General features: G+C 39.9%; 1 non-coding gene across 1 annotated transcript; it reads right to left on the bottom strand.

Moving 5' to 3' along the window:
- Window positions 1-16,228: 16,228 nt before the first annotated feature.
- On the bottom strand, window positions 16,229-16,335 carry LOC115942505 (U6 spliceosomal RNA). The gene has a single exon (XR_004077124.1). It is a non-coding gene; the product is annotated as a U6 spliceosomal RNA (small nuclear RNA).
- Between the last annotated feature and the right edge of the window lie 3,284 nt (window positions 16,336-19,619).

Here is a 19,619-nt window from a genome sequence, read left to right as displayed (position 1 = left end):
GGCTAGGCTTATTTGCTCGGTTCCTTTTAGTATCAGCTTGAGTTGGAAGAGAGTGGCAAGGGATAAAACTGGAGTTCTGGGACCCACAGTCTGATGCCGACCCTCTCTCGCTCTCGCTCCCCCATCCAAAGTTCCAAACCCGAAGAAGCCATAGAGCTACACTGGCGTTGGGTCCCTTTTCTGCCCTGAGCCGCAAGGGACCGATCTGAGAACACCCCAGAATAAGTGGCAGAGAAAAGCAATTTGATTCTAGTCCACTTCCATTAAGAAATATTTGATGAGGAGGAGAAAGGTAAGGAAGGATAATAAAACCTCCTCAACAGCCACAACAACAAGAATGAAAATGCAACATATTGTAGTGTGTCGTTCCTCAGTTTTATCCCATGAGAAAGGAAATTCTATTCTGTAAGTCGTTAATATGAACTTAATGAATAAGTTAAAAAGATAAATAAATCACGCTTTACATTTATTAATTCCATCATCTCTAACGGAGGGAGTCCAAGTTAACCTATAGTTGAGTGCATCTTGCGTTTCTCAGATCTTATATATCTCAGTCATTTTGTTCTTTCCCACTCCTCCTGTGTGATTGACCTCAACTCTACAGCAACTTGGTGAGTCAGACACCAAGAGATCACTTGTGTTCCTCTATTTCAGATATGGAGATTGCAACAAGAAGAGGTTTGGTGACTTGCTCAAGGTCAGGCGGGCAGGGGTTGAGGTCTTGGGTCTCCTAAAACCAAGGCCAGCACCCTCCTGGATTTACCAAGCTATTCCAGTATTTCTAACGCAGGTTACACAATTTCAAGGCTATATTCCCATGATAAGAAAAACTCACTGAGAAAGCCTAAACATCCATAATTATGGTTTGTTGAACCCCCAGCACTCTGATCTTCTGAATTAATTCAACTCCTTCCAAACTTGTCAAAGGCACAAACCACACTTCCCTCAAATTTCCCTTCCTGGGCCCCAGTCTGTGTTTCCTGGGAGCAGGACTGCGGGCACAGTGCTCAAATCTTGTCACATAGACCCCGATGACTCCCATGCTCTTATTCTGACTCATATTTACAATCTACCCAGGCTTTTGTAATAAAAATCTTCAAAGTCATTATTCTGAGCCTTCAAATAGGTCTTGTCTTTTTCTTTATCGATGATTAATGATCCACATGAGTTTGCCTTTGGCTTTTCTTTCTTTCTTTTTCTTTTTTCTTTCTTTTTTTTTTTTTGGTTCTTCATATTTTATAATGCACATAGCCTTGAGTAATCCAGGCTTATCCAAGGAAAAATTATTGGCCATTCATCTCCTGGCCATCTATAAATCTTCTTCATCATCCCAGCTGCCTTTGTGTTTACCCCTATATGTGCTTTCTGCTCTCTAACAAATATTCTTCACCTCATTTCACCCCCACTTCGACCTTTGGTTTTATTGGCCAAATCTCAGCTTAGCAACTGTTGCTTATCTCACCTTCCTGGGCATATGTTCAGGACCTAAGGCAACGCATGATAAAAAAAAAATATATATGTTTTGGTCAGAGAACCATTGTTATTTTTAGCATACAACTAAGCATAGGCATGCATATATTATTTCTTCAGAACACTTTCTGTCAGACATGCTAGTGGCATGAAAGCTTGAATAATATTTCAAGAGTGATGCAATTTAACAGTATGAGCTCCTATCCAGAAACTCAGGGGATCTCTCCAATGGATTAAACTAGTGGTTTGATTTCTGGTTCATTACATTGTGCTAAAAGAAACTATATGTTGGCTAATTGAACATAATAAAAAAAACTATAAATAAGTAGATAAATTAAAATATTAATATAAATCCACAAAGTAGCAGCTGAGTGGTAAAACTATCGGCTCCTGATCTGTTCTACGGTAACAGTAGGACTGTTGCAGATTCTGAGAAGGCTGTCCCATTGTTGGTTGAACAGAGCTGAGCTCACAAGGTTTCCAACATCTCCTTCCTGTTAATTTGTGTTGGTCTGACCTCCTTGCCTCTAAGTGCCACCCCGTGCATGGCCCCTTATGAGGTAAGATCAGAAATTGAATGTAAGCATTTAGAAACTGTAAAGCAATTTTATGTCTATTCGTCTAATGGCAAAAAAAAAAAAAAGTTATTCTAATGGTATGTTTTTAATTTTTAAAATTCTTTTTCTGATAATTCATGATCTATTCTATTTTATAAAAGCATTCACCTGTGATGGATTGGAATTTTGTTAATGATCTTTCCCATGGTTTGAGAAACACAATTCTGACAGGCCACAGGCAGGGCCCCCGTTTGCCCATTAAATTATCAAATTTGATCTAGAACGGTAACACCCATGTGGGCAAGCATATGTAGAAACCTGCTCCTTCCTATGCTTGGGTATAATGCCGTATGTATTCACAGCATTTGCAAAAGTGCCACGTCAAAGGAGGAAGTGGCTTGTTTGAGGAACTAAAAATGGTCCTGTCTGGGGTGCCTGGGTGGCTCAGTCAGTTAAGCATCTGCCTTTGGCTCAGGTCATGATCTCAGGGTCCTGGGATCAAGCCCTGGGCGTCAGGCTCTGGGCTCAGCGGGGAGTCTGGTTGTCCCTCTGCCCTTCCCCCTGCTCGGCGAGCTCTCTCTCTCCAACAAATAAATAAACTCTTTTAAAAATAAATAAATAAATAAAAATCCTCCTGTCTGGCAAACACAGTTCAGGCAGAGCTCAAGGAAGTGAGTGTGGAAGAGAGACAGCAAGGATGATAGTTGCCTATACCAAGCTAATAATTAGAGTGGTTATGGAGACATATTGTGGAGATAAACAGACAGGACCTGGTTATTGACAGAGGATGGGGATGAAGGAAAAGGAAAAAAGTCAAAGGGAGATTTCCGGGCGCCTGGGTGGCTCAGTTGGTTAAGCGACTGCCTTCGGCTCAGGTCACGATCCCGGGGTCCTGGGATTGAGTCCCACATCGGGCTCCCGGCTCAGCGGGGAGCCTGCTTCTCCCTCTGACCCTCTCCTCTCTCACGCTGTTTCTCTCTCACTCGCTCTCTAATAAATAAATAAATAAAATCTTTAAAAAACAAAAAAACAAAGGGAGACTTCCAGGTTCTTCCACGAGCACGGTTGCATGACTGAGGCATACTCAATCGTAGTACCCCGTGGTTCTTATCAGCTGTATTGTTCACCTCTGCCCACCCAGCCAAGACGATGTCGAGCTTTGTATTCGGCAGTGTGCATATGAAAACCATATGTTCCCATTTTCCAAATATAAAATTGCATTGTAAGACACGCCATGCTTTTTCAAACCTTACAGAGTGATGCTCCCTCTGTGGTTTGGGTGCCGTCCCTCTGCCTGACCAAGAACGGCTGGAGGAAAGGAAAGGAAAGTAAGTGCTGGAAGCTTGAAGGGAGGCTGACCAGGGTAGATTCCTTTCAGGTAACAGTATAATTGGCCAAGTCACTTCCACTACCTCAGTTTGCATTTCTTTCTCTTAAAATGAGGATAAATATATATAAGACTTAGTCTGCATCTCTATGGGCCAACCACTGCATCACACGGGGGAGCATTTATCAGTGAACCAGACAGACATGGCAGACAGGTGGTAGTCTAGAGTAATAATAATAAAAATAAACAAGTAACCTAACAATGATATCCTTACATATATGGTGAACGAATGCTACAGAAGAAATAGCAGGATGCTCTGAGAGAAAATGACTAAGCTGGGTGGGCGGGGGAGCCTGTTGAGAGGGTGGGGCATAGACCCACACAGGTAAGTCTCACCATGGAGGTGACATTTTCTTTAAGATTTTATTTATTTATTTATTTGAGAGAGAGAGAGAGTGAGTGAGAAAAAGCAGGGGGAGCGGCAGAGGGAGAAGCAGACTCCCCACTGAGCAGGGAGCCCGATGTGGGGCTCGATCCAGGACCCCAGGATCATGACCTGAGCAGAAGGTAGATGCTTAACCAACTGAACCACCCAGGCGCTCCTGGAGGTTACATTTAAGATGAGGCCTGAAGAATAAGAAGCCGACAATGCTCCAATGACTGAAAGAAACAGTGTTCCTGGAAGAAGGATCAGCAGGGACGAAGACTGAGGGAAAGGAACCACATGTTTAAGCTGAAGGAGGCTTCAGAGACAAGCGAGAGAGTAGCGTGAGATAAGGATGAAAAACAATAGGAAAGTTAGAGATCATTTCTCCAGTTTTGACAACCACCTAGAAGATTTTATACCTTCTTTTTTACACTTGAGAAAAGTAAGGCTGAGACGTTAAACAATTTGACCGAAGACATGGAGCCACCAGGTGGTGAGTCTGAGCACCGGACCGGGGCTGGTGGGCTCTGATGTCCTTCCTGTTCCCCATGCCCTGCACCAACGATATGCAGTCTGTACCGTGGGAGGTGTTCTTGTTATAATAGACAAGACCAGGTGCTCGAGGGCTGGCTCCCCAAAGGAATGTGTTCTTTGAGTTCATGCAAAGAAATGCACAGGTGGAGCCCTACTCTTGCTGTCAGGAGCTTATGTAGCGGGAAGAGGAAATGAGGTCAGTGGTTCACAAAGAACCTCCAGCGTAAGAGAAAGGAGAATTAGAAAAGTAGAGAAAAGGAAATGCAGAGTGAGCTGGACTGCCAAGGTGTAGCTTTATCTGGAAGGGCTAGTATTTCTCACTTGGGAACGCTCCAGTATGAGATATGACTGACTTCGTTTACCTGGCACCAGGGACAAAACCCACCACCTTGATTATTTAGCATACTTTAAATTAGAGATAAATTATTGTCACATTGACTCCAACTTTATAAAACATCTAATTTAGTCTACAGTTGAGGATGTGGCCTGATGTCTCTCCTCGTCTGGCAGACACCGGCTCTGAGGAAAGTGATGTCTGGGGCCCGGTTGCTCTCAAAGTCTGACAGATAAAGTTGGTGGGCACTGAACAGCACAAACACGGCAGGTTTGAATCCGGCTTCATTTGGTTCCTTGGAGGGAGTGCCTCCTGATTTGGTGACCTTGGGAAATCTGTCATGAGGCCTAAAACAAAAAGAAACATACACACACTGAAGCTCAATAATTTCCCCAGAAAGGAGGTAGGGAAATGGCATGCAAACACAGTAAGAAAAAATATGATGAGTGACGTCATCATGGTCAGCGCCTTGATTTATAATATTGGTTCCTTGCGTATGCCTGATAAATTAAGTCCAAATGGGGCACAGAAAACCAATTCCTTCCCCAGAGCCTTATCTTAAAACATCTTGATAAAGAGCACACTGTCACCAGGAAGGAGAAATGCGTGCCATTGAAGTACATTTCTGAACATCTCAAAAACTACCATCTTATCAGGGAGAATTTGTTTCTCAAACAGAAAATCAAATATGCCTTTGCAGGAACTCATTTTCTTTTCCTCCAATGACATGTAATCATTCTGCTTTTATTTGCCACGTTTCTCTTCCACGGATTTCCATGATGCCAGTTTCAAAATGTCTATTGTTGTTTTAGCTCACCAAAATAGAAATACGTTACTCCTAGTAAAAGGCCCGTTGCAATCATTTACATTCCTGCTAATGGAATAGAAATTTATATAAAAAAAATACTTTAAAAAAAAACCTTCCATATCACTCAACCCACAAGGTTCTATGGGCCCTTATTTCTATACTGAATATAACTAACTTCCTGGGCATCTGTTCTTAAAGGGAATGTTTCTCATGATAGCAGTAAAGGGCTCTATCAGAGGACAAATGGGCCAGTATCTTGTGGCCTCAAGCCCATTGTTTCCTGATGACCTGAAAAAGTCTGCGTTTTGGTCACCCATCTGATTGACGGGGACTTTCTCCAAATAGGGACGGCAATCGAACGCATAGTTCAAAGGTTTACTAGGATAACGAAAAGAGGAAATGCGAGAAATTGTTTTGTAAAATGAAGTAAATGATCCAGGTGTTTCTATCTTTCTGTGAAAGGCTGTTTGCTTGTCCCCAGTTCCCTGATGTCATGAGGAACCTGGGACACCAGCCTGAGCAGGAGGCAGGAATGTTGGAGGGAACCTCAGTGCCCTGGCCTCTCCAAAGGAAGATGATGGCCGGCTCTGCTCCCACTTGTCAGGACCCCAGCCAACCCCACCCAGAAGAAGAAGGTAGTGATCTCAAGTCACTTTGAGAGCTTCAAGATAAATCTGCGAGCTACACTGAGATATAAGATTAATGAAGATAAGGACTTTATCATATTCACATATCCTATTATATTCATATCCTATTCAGTACTGGAGTAGTACTCAGCACACAGTAAACACTAAAATATTTAATGATAGGAGGGAGCGAGGAAGGGAGGAAGGAAAGAAGGAAGGAAGGAAGGAAGGAAGGAAGGAAGGAAGGAAGGAAGGAAGGAAGGAAGAAGTAAAGAAGGTAGGAAGGAAGAAAGGAAAGAAGGAAGAAAACTCTCTGCAGGGAGAAATCTAGCAAGATATTCAGATTTCCTGGGTTGACATGTGTAATCACTACTGCTGCTTGAGTGACATGTGCTGATACAATCTACAAAAGGGGAGTAAAGAGGTTAGGATATTTATCAGCACCCCCACAGTTTCAGCTTAGAACCAGGGGTTGGGAGGACTTAAACTTTAAGGATGGTCTGACTTGGAGGCCGTGAGAAGAAGACATGAGGCATTGGTCTCCTCTACTCCTGTGCAGAGAGAACAAAGGCCGTAGCTCAGAGGAGGTGCCTTAACCAGACAGCCCCACAGAACCTGCTCTGAAGGAGCTCCCAGACTAGTAAAAGATCTACAGCTTGTACATAAGGTGCTGCAACACAGCTATAAAGGGGGATGAGCCCTAAGAGAGATTCCCATAGAAAGGGCTGTGGGCTGATGGTCACCCAAAAAGGGGACATCTGAGCCAGACCTGGAAAGATGACAGTGATTCAAGTTTAGATACCACACCTTGGCCCTTTCAGAGGCAGTCAGGTTGTCAGAGAGACAAACCTCATCTTCCTCCACCAAAGAGATGGCTGGAGTCAAGGGGTAGACAGTACTGGAAACTGCCTCAGAACCCCTGCCTGCTTGAGCTCCTCTATGTTCCCCAGCAGAGCTAGAAATGGTCATCCAGTTCCTGAATCGGAGCACAGCCTCCGTCAACATTTTACCCCTTTACAGCAAAGAGCCCCCAAACCTCACCATCGCCTTGGTTTGGGTTCGAGAGCGGACATCAATGGCTTGAATGGGAAGAAGCACAGAAGAGAAGTAGTCCAACTCATCCCAGTATCTTGGCCAGCATCTTAAGAGATCAAGTCTATCATTTCCTGATGACCTGAAAAGTTCTGTGTTTTAATCACACACCAGATTAACAGGGGCTTTCTCCACATAGGGGTGGCAATTTGATACATAGTGCTAAGGGTCACTGGGGTAATAAAAATAGGAAAGACAAGACTGCTTTGCAAAATGAAGTAAGTTGATTTGTCACCATCAAAGATCTGATAAGGTCTGGTATCTTTGTGACCCTTTGGATGGCATGTTAATGGAAAAAGATGTTGAGTTTGTGTTCTACCAGGCTCCTAAGATTTCAAACCTCAAGCACACTGTGTAGGGAAGCAATAAATGGGGGAATGGAAAGTGGGTTTTTTCTTCTGAGAAGGATGATGCGATGAGTCACTATTTAAATGAATCTGCAGAGCATTGCAAAGTCTTAAAATGGACCATTTAATTGTGAATATGGAGTCCTTAACATTAGAGTGTCTGGAAGAAGAGAGTCTCTGTGAAGTGATGGGAGGGAAAAGCTGCCATGTGACACTGGAGTGAGAACAAGAGCTCAAGATGTGAGGAGGAAATCGGTATGTTGAATTCTGAAATAAATTGCAGCCGTCAGGAGCTCTTCGCTATGCCTGGGAATGATGTGTCAGTGAGAAAGGCTCTGCAAGTGCTTTCTTGAGAATGGTGGGTGGATTCTTTTCACTTTTAGGAAAATACCTTGACCAAAAGAATGTCCTAAATGCAAAATCAATAGGAATGGATCATCCTAAGCCTCTTGCTTCTTCTTTTTTTTTTTTTTTTCTCCTACTGGAAATGGTTTTCTCCAGTGTTCGATGACCTGCTTCAGTAGAGTAAATATAGTGTGGGTTTAAGGCTGTGATTCTCAACCAGGATGATTTTGAGAGGACTTTGGGGACCAGAATTCAAAACAGAAAAACAGGTTCGCCATAGAAGATGGGTGGACATTTCTGCACAGTGAAGGACTATTTTTCTCCACTAACTTCGGTCCGTGAGGTGAGAGGCCTCCCTTCCCCTGGCCCCAAATAGAAGGTATATTGAAAGGAACTGATATGGCCACAACCCATGCTGTAGGAGACAAGGAGAGGCAGGTCCTGGGAGGCAGCCAAGAAGAGCAAGGAACCAAAAAGGCATCAGAGACAGAGGAGTCCAAGGAAAACTACTGGGAAGCTCGCTACCAAGTGGGAGGGAACGGCCACAGGTGGCGTCCTGAGAGACAAACACAGGGATGGTAAACTCAAATTCCCTTGGCCATCTGGTCTTGGGGAAGCAATAGAGTAGAATGGTTAGCATCAGGGATGCACTCCAGCCACTAGGGTTTACATCCCAGTTTCACCACTTACTGACTGTGTGACATTGGGCAAGATACTTGACCTTTCTGTGCCTCAGATGGTGTTTACTTTCCTTTAACCCTTTACTGAGGTTGATTGAAATTAACCTTAAAAAGTTACCCATTATTTAACAGAATCAAGAATTAATCTCAGGTCTTCTAACTCAATATTTGCATGTTTATTCCATGCCACACAAATGCTCCTAACAGGGATAGGTTCCTCACTGCTACTATGGACAATGGTATGGTAAAGGCAGGTGGGGAATCAGGAATCGAGAAAAAAGGAGGGGGTGGGGGAGGGAAGGTAACAGATAGTGAAAAGGAGGAGAGAGGTGATGCAATTAGATGCAAAATGAGAAGAAGTAATAAAATGAGCATCAGATATGGACAGAAGGAGAGAATGGTTGGTGATTAAAAGACACACTTATGCATCTTAGTGATGGGTGAAATGAGTCTTCTGAATTAAAGTATTTCTAATTTGAAAAACAATTTGTAGGCTATAAATGTTTATAATGAGTATAATTTGTTCAACTTATGTTAATAAAGTAAGACATAGTATTAGCCATTAAGAGATACTCTGCAGATTAACACAGTGATAATTAGTTTTTTGTTGGACCATAATCCATTCAAACATAAGTCATTTTTTCACTATTACAAATCAGAGACATTGAAGCTTCAGATAAACCTAAAACATAATCCTATCTATACCTGCACTATAATCTGAGTTTGAAATATAAAAGCAGAGTAACTCTTCCAGATTAAAGGAGACTAGAGAAAAATAATAATCAAATGCAGTACCTGATCCTTGATTAGATCCTAGCTTGAAAAAATAGCTAGAAAGTATATTATTGGGACAATTGGATAAATTTGACTAGAGACTGGGTATCAGATAATATTATCAGATGATATTATTGTATCAATGTGACTAAATTTTTTAGTAGAGTGATGGTATTGTCATTATATTAGAGGATGAGCTTGCTCTGGGAAGTACACACTAAAGTATTTAAAAGTAAAGTGTCATGAATTTATGCAATTTTGCAAATTTTGCAATTTATACACCTTTCAGGTAATTCAGCAAGAGCAAAACAATAATTGCACCTATACACAAAGATGAGGCAAAAAGTTAATCATTGGTGAATCTAGATTAAGGATATTTGGGTGTTCATTGTAATATGCTTTCCACTTCTCTGTAGGTTTTTAATTGTTCAAAATAAAAAGTATGGAAACATGCAGTTTTAATATTTACATGAAGTCAGAAATCCAGATGAAACATGGCTGAGATGGCTGAGGAAGTCCTAGTGAGAGTAGTCTACCTGCCCTGGATTCCAGGAGAGAGAGATGTAGGTAATCTATTCATCATCCCCTATTCAACCAAAGAGATGACCCTTCTACAACCTGGCTGATTCAATTTCGTGAATGACAACTTTTCCAGGGGACAATAGAAGTAGAAACCAGGAAAAAGTTTTTTTCTTTTCTAAATAGAGCAATTATATGAAATAAAGGAATTCAGCAATCTCCAGGAAACATACCCTATGTTACATAAATGATACAAATATCCTTAAAATCATGGAGGAAGCCAAAAGGAAATATGCAAATACAGAATTCCAGGTTATCAGTGCAGAATACTACCAGAGACTTCTCCCACTAAAAGCAATTGTGGGGCATAAAAGAGAAATGCATTCCTCAACATCTTACACTCTGTCTTCAGAAGCAGAACAAGATGAAAATCGTTAAAGAAAATAAGAAGTCTTAAGTTAACTCTCTGTCAGATTTTATTTTTTAGTCAGACTGCTGTTCCTCTAAATTGACATAGCATGTGAACTCAAGTGCACAAGGAGCATTTGAGCTACACAAGGACAAGGTGATGAGCTCATGAAAAGAAGAAAAGAAATGGAATCCAGAGATATTTTGCAAAACAGTTATATAGGATTTCATGGTGACTAAAAATCAGAAGATAAGAAAAATGAGTCAACCAATGATGACTCAAAAAATTAAGCTTTACTAATGCAGATGGTGGTACCACCGACAGAGAGTGGGAAATGAACAGGTGGGTGGATTGGTGGGTGGAAGGTGATAGTGAACTTGGCTTTGATAATTCAAGGAGAAAACTTCAATAAGCGGGGCGCCTGGGTGGCTCAGTTGTTAAGCATCTGCCTTCGGCTCGGGTCATGATCCCAGGGTCCTGGGATCGAGCCCAGCATCAGGCTCCCTGCTGTGCAGGAAGCCTGCTTCTCCCTCTCCCACTCCCCCTGCTTGTGTTCCCTCTCTCGCTGTGTCTCTCTCTGTCAAATAAATAAAACAAAATTAAAAAAAAAAAAAAAACTTCAATAAGCATTTAGAAATACTGCAACACTATCAAGAAGAGAACAAAAATGGAAAAGAAGATTTCAGAAATAGCACAGATGACACAGGACACTGCTGAAATTGTGCCTTGGGATGCATTGACTGAATGCTTTATACCTGCTTCATTCCACAGAAGATTTGAGGCAGTTTATACTAAAATGAACAAGATATCATTTATGAAATATTAATTTTGTATATAAAGGCATTTATTTTTAACTTCATCTTTTTCTTTTCTAAATAAAATAGTTTAAGTTTTTTCCTCAACCCTTATTCTAGATCCAAATTTTTATAGATCAAATGATATTCATTTTTAAACAAGTTGTTTATAGTCCTCTGAGTTGGAGTGCTAACACTATTTACCATTTGTGGTATTTTATATGTATGTTCTGTCTTGTCTCATTTTGCTGTGTTTTATATCATATAAGATATTTGAAGTCTAAATGGTAAGGATCATAGTAACAGCATTTGAAAATCATGATTGAAATTATGTGTGTACATAGATATTTTCTCCATGATGTATTCATACTTTTGCTCTTCCTTGGCTCTCCTCTGCTATCTTCTCAACAATGGCTAATTTTTTACAGATTTTTAGTGGAAAGTTTTGAAGTCAGTCTTCCTCCTCCAGGGTCTAATAAACTAAGTACATAGATGTGACTGTGACTTAAATAGTAATAATAATAGTGATGTGTCATGTAAGAGAATTAGTGGGTGGAATTGAGCAGGAATTTTGAGTTCTTTTCAGTTCAGTTTGAGTTTTAGAAGCTTATGTTGAACTGTTTTGTTTTTTTTTTTAAGATTTTATTTATTTATTTGACAGAGAGAGACACAGCGAGAGAAGGAACACAAGCAGGGGGAGTGGGAGAGAGAGAAGCAGGCTTCCTGCGGAGCAGGGAGCCCGATGTGGGGCTCGATCCCAGGACCCTGGGATCATGACCTGAGCTGAAGGCAGACGCTTAACGACTGAGCCACCCAGGCGCCACTGAACTGGGATTTTTTGTTGCTGTTGTTTACTAAAATGAGCATTGGGTTGGTAATAAGTGTTTATTGGGTTTTGTCCACTTACTGCCATTGATGATCCCTATATCCTTAAGCAAGCCTATTTTCATCATAACATGTGGGGGATGTAGAGTTTTAACAATGGCATTCATTATGCATTCTAAGGAATCCATGAGGATCCACTGTCTTGATAAGAGTATAGTGGAATCAGGGGCGCCTGGGTGGCTCAGTTGTTAAGCATCTGCCTTCAGCTCAGGTCATGATCCCAGGGTCCTGGGATCGAGCCCCGCATCGGGCTCCCTGCTCCGTGGGAAGCCTGCTTCTCCCTCTCCCACTCCCCCTGCTTGTGTTCCCTCTCTCACTGTGTCTCTCTCTGTCAAATAAGTAAAAAAAATCTTTAAAAAAAATTTTTTTTAATTAAAAAAAAGAGTAGAGTGGAATCAGAGATAAAGGGAGACAGAGAAAAAGAGGAAGGACTAGGAGCTGGTGACCAATGTATCATAGTCATGTAACATGACATTAACAATAGGGGAAACTAAGTGTGGGCAATATGGGAACTCTCTAACATCTTTTCACCTTTTTTTTTTGTAAATCTAAAGTTGTTCTAAAATATTCAAAGTTTATTTTTAAAAAGCTATGATTAATAAATTTTTTAAAATGTGAAAATTAAGGAAATAATGGAGAATTTCATAAGAATATCTGAATCATTAAAAAAAAAAAAAGAATTGGGGGCACCTGGGTGGCTCAGTTGGTTAAGTGTCTGCCTTCAGCTCAGGTCATGATCCCTGAGTCTTGGAATCAAACCCAACATTGGGCTCCCTGCCCATTTGGGAGTCTGCTTCTCTCTGCCCCTCTATCCCTCTCCCCACTCGTGCTCTCTCTCTCTCCCTCTCTCAAATAAATAAATAAAATCTTTAAAAATAAATAAATAAAAATAAATAATATTTTTAAAAAATAATCAAACGGCTAGAACAGTTTAGATAAACACAGCAATTTCAACACAGCAGAAAACAATATTTGCAAACAGAAAGGCAAATCAGCTGAAAACAACCAAAATGGAGCACAGAGAAAAAGAACATATGAAATAAGAGAGATGTGAGACATGTTTAATATGTCTATATATTTACAGTTGGAGTCCCAGAAAAAGATGACAGAGGAAAATGGGGGGGAAAATGTTCTAAGAGAAAATGGCTATTTTCCAAAATTGATAAAAACAAAACAAAACACCAACCCACAAATTAAAAAAGCCCAGAGAAACTGAACTAGGGTAAATACACAAGCAAAAGAAAATCATACCTAAATAATATTAAATCAAACTGTCAAAATCCAAAGAAAAGAGAACATCTTAAAAGAACCCAGAAAAAAGTAACATGACCATAATATATAAAGAACTCTACAATTCAAATAATAAGAAAACAAACTACCCAATTTTACAAAAGAGGAGGCAAAATACATGAAGAGGCATTTCTGAAAGAAAGATATACAAATGGCATGTAAGCCCATAAAAATATTCAACATATTTAGTCATTAGGAAAATACAAATTAAAACCATAATTAATAAACAGGACACACACATTAGAATGTATAAAACAAAAAAGAATGGCAATGGTACATGCTGATAAGGAAGTGGGACCACTGAAACCCTCATGCCTTGCTGGGAACAAATGCAAATTGGTACAGCCATTTTGGAGGATGGTTTTTCACAAAGTGAAGCAGACACCTACCATCTGACCATAAGGAAGTGCAACTATATGTCCACACAAAGATTTATACATGACTGTCCAGAGAACCTTTATTCACTGGAAAACCTAACACTGGAAACCAATTAAACATCTATCAACTAATGAATAGCTGACTAAGCTGTGGTAAATCCATACAATGGAATACTACTTGGCAACAGAAAGAAACTACTGAAATATACATCAAAAAGATCTCAAAGCATTATGTTCAGTGAAAGAAGTTAGCCATAAAATGCTACTTACTTTACTGTTTATATGAAATGCTAGAAAAGGCAAAACTATAGTCTCATAAATTAGATCAAGTGGTTGAAAAGGGTCAGATGTGGAGAGAGGGGGTTGATTGCAGAGATGCACGAGAAACTCTTTGAAGTAATGGACATGACTGTGTCCATTTGAAGAATCTCTAAATCATATATTTTTATTGTATGTAAGTTAGACTTCAATAATGTGGGTTTTTTTTTTAAGTATCATCTTCAGAGAGCAACAATAATGACAGCTGACTGCTCAAAACAAATGGGAGAAACAAGAACCAATAGAATATTTTTAAACTACCAGAAGAAAATAACTCTCAACCTAGAATTTTATACTCAGCAAAAGTACCCTTCAAAACTAAAGGCGAAATAGACACATTTAGACAAAGAACAACCGGAAAAATTTTTCATCAGTAGAACTGCATTAGAAGCAAAACTAAAGAGATTATTCAGGCAGAAGGAAAGTGATCCCATGTGGAAAAGTGGGAATAGAATATGGAATAAAGAATACCAGAAAAGGTAATTATGTGGCTAAATGTACGTTAGTACTGACTATACAAATCAATAATTGCATTAAAATGCATGACAACAATGATGCACAAGAAGGGATGGAAGTGTAAATGGAATCAAAGCATTCAAAGGTTCTAGAAGTATTGGAGAAATGGTAAAATTAAAAATTTTAATAGACTAGGGGCACCTGCCTGGCTCAGTTGGTAAAGCATGTGACTCTTGATCTCCAGGTCATGAGTTCAAGTCCCACATTAGGTGTAGAGCTTACTAAAAAATAAAAAATTAAATTAAAATTTTAGCAGACTGAAAGCAAATGAATGTTGTTGAACTCTAAGATAAACACTAAAACTATAGTAAAAGTATGCATAATTTATGTGTTAAAAGAAGTGAAATGGGTTAATAAGAAATTATTTTGACTAAAAGAAGACAAGAAAAAGGAACATACATTGATGGGCCAAATTAAAAAATGAATAGGAAGATGGTATAAATCTATATTAGTAATTGCATTAAATATAAATGGGTTTAATACCCTGAGTAAAACTAAGATTATCTGATCAGGGTAGGCAGGGATGTGCAGGATAAATTAGAGGACACAGAGATTGACGGCAATTGATGTAGTCCCAGCTGTAAGGGGAAAAGAATTCATTCTAGTTTGTAGGATCACTAGCTCCTGGCAGCTTCTTCACTCATACCAGATAAAATGATCTACTCAGCCCTCTGGGATGGTAGGCCAAGTGGGGGTTTCTACTAGGGCTAGATGGAATAGGAATGTTGATGGGTAGCAATGGAGTGAGAAGATCTCTCCAGCATAAGTTTCTTGTCAATACTTATTTTCCGCTTGGGGATCCATCTTAGGACCAAGACTTGTCCTTGGATACCTCTCTCTCAGGGACAGAAGAGAGTCAACAGACTTAAATGTGAGGGGAGGGGTAAGCACACAGATGGAAACACCCATACTGGTGATATCTGAGCTGGGGGCAGTTAGGTGCAAATGCTGATTATACCATTTTGTTTGTGTCTGCTTCACGTGTTTGTATTAGGAGATCCAATGCAAAAGGGTTTGTTCTACAGATCTTCCTTGTATAAGTTACCTGTTTATTGTGTCCCCAGTGAAATCACAAGCATCAAGGTCACCAGGGTTATCTCCCCTACTTGCTTTTATTCTTATTCAGCAAACGTAGACGGTCAAGCAAACTTGGAGTTTACAGTTGCTATTCTTGGATACATTGATTCTGTGTTAGACTAGGTCACCTGAAAGACCAAGCAAATTCCCTAAAGACTAAGCCCTCAGGACTGAGCCTTGGGCTTCTGCCATCATAATCCCCTGCCACTCTGTAAACTACACATATCTTCTGTGGTTATTGTGCCTTTTTTTTTCAGAAGTTTTCTGGAGAACCCAATCTAGCACTCTTTGCTCCTTGATTGATTACATACAACCTACATGTGTAATGCTTAAATACATGCCTGAATTAAGAGTTTGACAGAAAGATGGATACCTACACCACAGTAATTTGACCCTTCTTGAGTTTCAATCCCAATTGTGGGTTGTTGTGATGTCATAAACCCACACAAGTACCTGATAAGAAAAAAAAAACCCTAAATGCCTTGTTAAGATGATGTAATCTGTGTTATACATTGCCTCTTTAATGAAGAATCCTGGACAAATTCCTGTCTGATTTTAGAATCAAAAATAGCTGTAGTTTTCCTGAGCTGTTACATTCATTTTTATCTCATGAACACTTCAGTGTGCTGTCCTAATTTCCTTTTTCACCCTGACCACTAGAACATTGTAGTGGGCACTGATTGCTGACAGATACCCGGCTTTTCTTTTCTTTTTTTTTTTTTAAAAATATGGAACGCTTCACGAATTTGCGTGTCATCCTTGCGCAGGGGCCATGCTAATCTTCTCTGTATCGTTCCAATTTTAGTATATGTGCTGCCGAAGCGAGCACTACCCGGCTTTTCTTCTTCCACATGAAACACTAGGCTTCTCAGCTGTCTTGTGGGTGGGCTCATGAGAGGACTTCTGGCCAATGAGAGAGTAGAAGCAACATAACCGAAGCATTTGATTGCTAGTGCAAGAGCTTCCAAAGCTTTTTCCCTTTGCCACAGTGAAGGGCAGTATGAGTGTCGTGATTGCTCCATTACTTTACAAATTAGAGACAAGAGTGCGGAGCAGGACTCCAGGTCACCAGCAGTGGGTGTGTAGCGTAAAAGAGACACTAAAGCATAGTTATTATGAGCTCCTGAGATTTGGGGATTCCTTTAACCATAGCATAACCTAGTCTACCCAGATTAATGTAAACATGTACAGCCAACTCTACAGTCCATCAATGGCAGGATGGTTGATTGTTATTTTGTGTATTTCTTGATCGTTTTTGCCTCACCCTTGTTTGTCTTTTATCTTTGAACACAGTTTAACATATCCAATCTCGTCATATTTTATGCATCCTCGTAAGCCATTTTTGAGAATAGGTTGGGGATAAATAAACAAGGTAAAATAATGGTTTGTAAGAACACTGGAAAAGACATCAATACAAGTTGGCTATGCAGGATAAACAGATTTTAAGCAGGCAGATCTGGAAATTCTCTTCTAGAAGAGCAAATACATAAGCATAGACCCAGCAGCTGTATTTCCAGAGGGATACACTAGAGGGCGTGTGGAGTTTGGCCTGCAGTGAGTGAGGACACTGTCAGTAAGAGTGTACCAGGAAAGGCTATTGTCCAGGAATTTTGGTGACAGTCTTTGTCTATTTTTCCATATTTGAAATTTAAGAAATCTGGATTGATTGACTTACATATTATGCAAAGTCGGTTGTAGGCAAATTGATTTAAAAAATGGAAGTTTGCCTGTCTGTAATATTGTTTTATTATAAAATCCAGAATTGAAGGGCATCTTACTTAGAGTTTTATAGAGCCTGTTCACACGGGAATTTTCTTCCAGTGCAGAATTTTACCCAGACTTGCTCAATGTTTTGGTTTGCTGTTTTTGGTTTTGTTTGATTTGTTTTCTCTTCCCTCAAAACCAACAAGCCTTGGCTCCCACTTCCTAGGACAGGCGTGCTAAATGGCAAGTTCATTAATCTGGCAATCTAGTTTGAGATAAAGTATAATGGCTAATGATACCTTATTACTAACCACACCTACCTATCCAGATAGAATTATGGTTGGGGTGTGTGTGTGTGTGTGTGTGTTTGTGTGCGTGTGTGTGTGTGTTTAGAGAGAGAGAGAGAACAGGGAGGAGGAGTTGTGTGCAGAGGGGGAGGGAGAGAGAAGAGAGAATCTTAAGCAGGCTCCATACCCAGTGCAGAGCACCCCACCCCCGCCCCCAACAGGGCTCAATCTCCTGATCCTGAGATCATAACCTGAGCCAAAATCAAGAGTTGGACGCTTAACCAACTGAGCCACCCAAGTGCCCCTAGAATTATGTTTTTAACTGGCTCTAACTCCAAAATCGAAATCCCCTTTGACTACTGAGATAAGTGTGGGAGTTGCTTTAGGCAGAAGGGCTTCCAAGTATGAGTAACATAACCCACTTCCCATATGTACTCATGTGCCTAAAATCATAGCAATTTATCCATCACCCAAGACAACAGTTCCACTCTCAGGAGAATTACTACTCACACAGCAAGCTGAATAGCATTAAATATTTTATGGGAGAATTTTGTTATTCAGATCCTCAGTGTGAGGATAATGCTTCTGGAATTTGGGTATGTTATGAACTATTGTGTGGTTGTTTAAATCTTTGATAATAATAAGAAGAATTGGATACAGGGTTGAAATGCATTTGATCATTTCCAAACATTCTTTCAGTCAATAGTTTCAACCTTCTGTCTTTTGGCAAAGAGTATGGGAAAAATGAAAGGATACAGATTTTGGAGTCAATAAATCTGGAATTAGACCCAGACTACCACATTATCCTGAATTTTATTTTCCTCAACTGTAAAATGGGAATATCAATACACATCTCAAGGATTTGGGGGAAGCTTTATGTCTTATGAAAAGTACCTAGAAATAAGGGAGCCTCTGTGGTCCATTTAGTTAAGCCTCTGACTCTTGATCTCAAGCTCAGGACTGGATCTCGGGCTTGTGAGTTCAAGTCTCATGTTGGACTCCATGCCCAGCATGGAGCCTACTTAAAAAAAAGAAAAGTAACTGGAATATGTCAAGTAAATGTTCACTTTATCTTTTCCATCAAATCTTTTGTCAGATATAGGAATCATGAACAAAATTAATTTATTTAAATTGCATTTCTAAGATACAGGGTTGAAATGACATTTCTAGTTAATACTTGTAAAGCAAAACAGCTGGTGGAGAATACTAATGGTGAAATGCCCGAGATTGACAGAATGGATGTGGGTTTGGTGTGACCCAGTGAACAATCAACATTTCTGACATCTGTCCACTATCTCAGGTCTCAGCATCTGGTCCCCCAGTAGGAATGGGTCACTACAGAACACTCTGGCTAGGAGCCTTCAGCCTCTCACATGAGTCATTATTCTTATCTCAATTTTATCATTGCCCACATGATTGCACATAAAAAGGAATTAAAATTTAGCGTAGAATAGACAATATAGTTAAAACTCTTATGTTACTTGGACATGATCTAAGTTTCATTTTTTTTTAAATTAGTCTTTTTAGGGGCTCCTGGGCGGCTGACTCTTGGATTTGGCTTCAGTTGTGATCTCTGGGTTGTGATCTCGGGGTCATGGGATTGATCCCAAATCAGGCTCTGCGCTCAGCATGGAGTCTGCTGGAGATTCTCTCCCTCTTCCTCTCCCTCCCCCAACTCATGCTCGCTCCTCCCCCAACTCATGCTCACTCTCTCTCTCAAATAAATAAACAAAATCTTTAAAAAATATTAGTCTTTTCAGCAGAATAACAAACTAAGGAAATGTTTGCTTTTAGGGACATTTCCCAGGTTATATATTATTTCAGTTTTTGCCAAAAAAAAACTATCTGATTATATCAATTATCATAAACCAACATTTTCAAATTAACTAGTTAAGTTTAACATGTTATTTTTTAACTAATTAGAATATGTAGAATATGTAGCCAGAACCAATAAAACGGCAATAGGTATATGTGATGAAAAAATATATATATGAAGAACAGTTTCTATTACAAGTGCCTGCTATAGGATGTGCCTTTTAGAGAAAGTTATTAGTCTAGAAAATGATAACTGAAATGTCAGCAATTATAACAATCTAGACCAGAGTGATTACAAAGGGAAATA

The sequence above is a fragment of the Leptonychotes weddellii genome, chromosome 5 (genome assembly GCF_054177405.1).
Source record: "Leptonychotes weddellii isolate Sample4059 chromosome 5, ASM5417740v2, whole genome shotgun sequence".
Taxonomy (NCBI): Eukaryota; Metazoa; Chordata; class Mammalia; order Carnivora; family Phocidae; genus Leptonychotes; species Leptonychotes weddellii.
The sequence above is the reverse complement of the archived record's forward strand: the minus strand, read 5'-3'. Positions and strand labels throughout refer to the sequence as shown.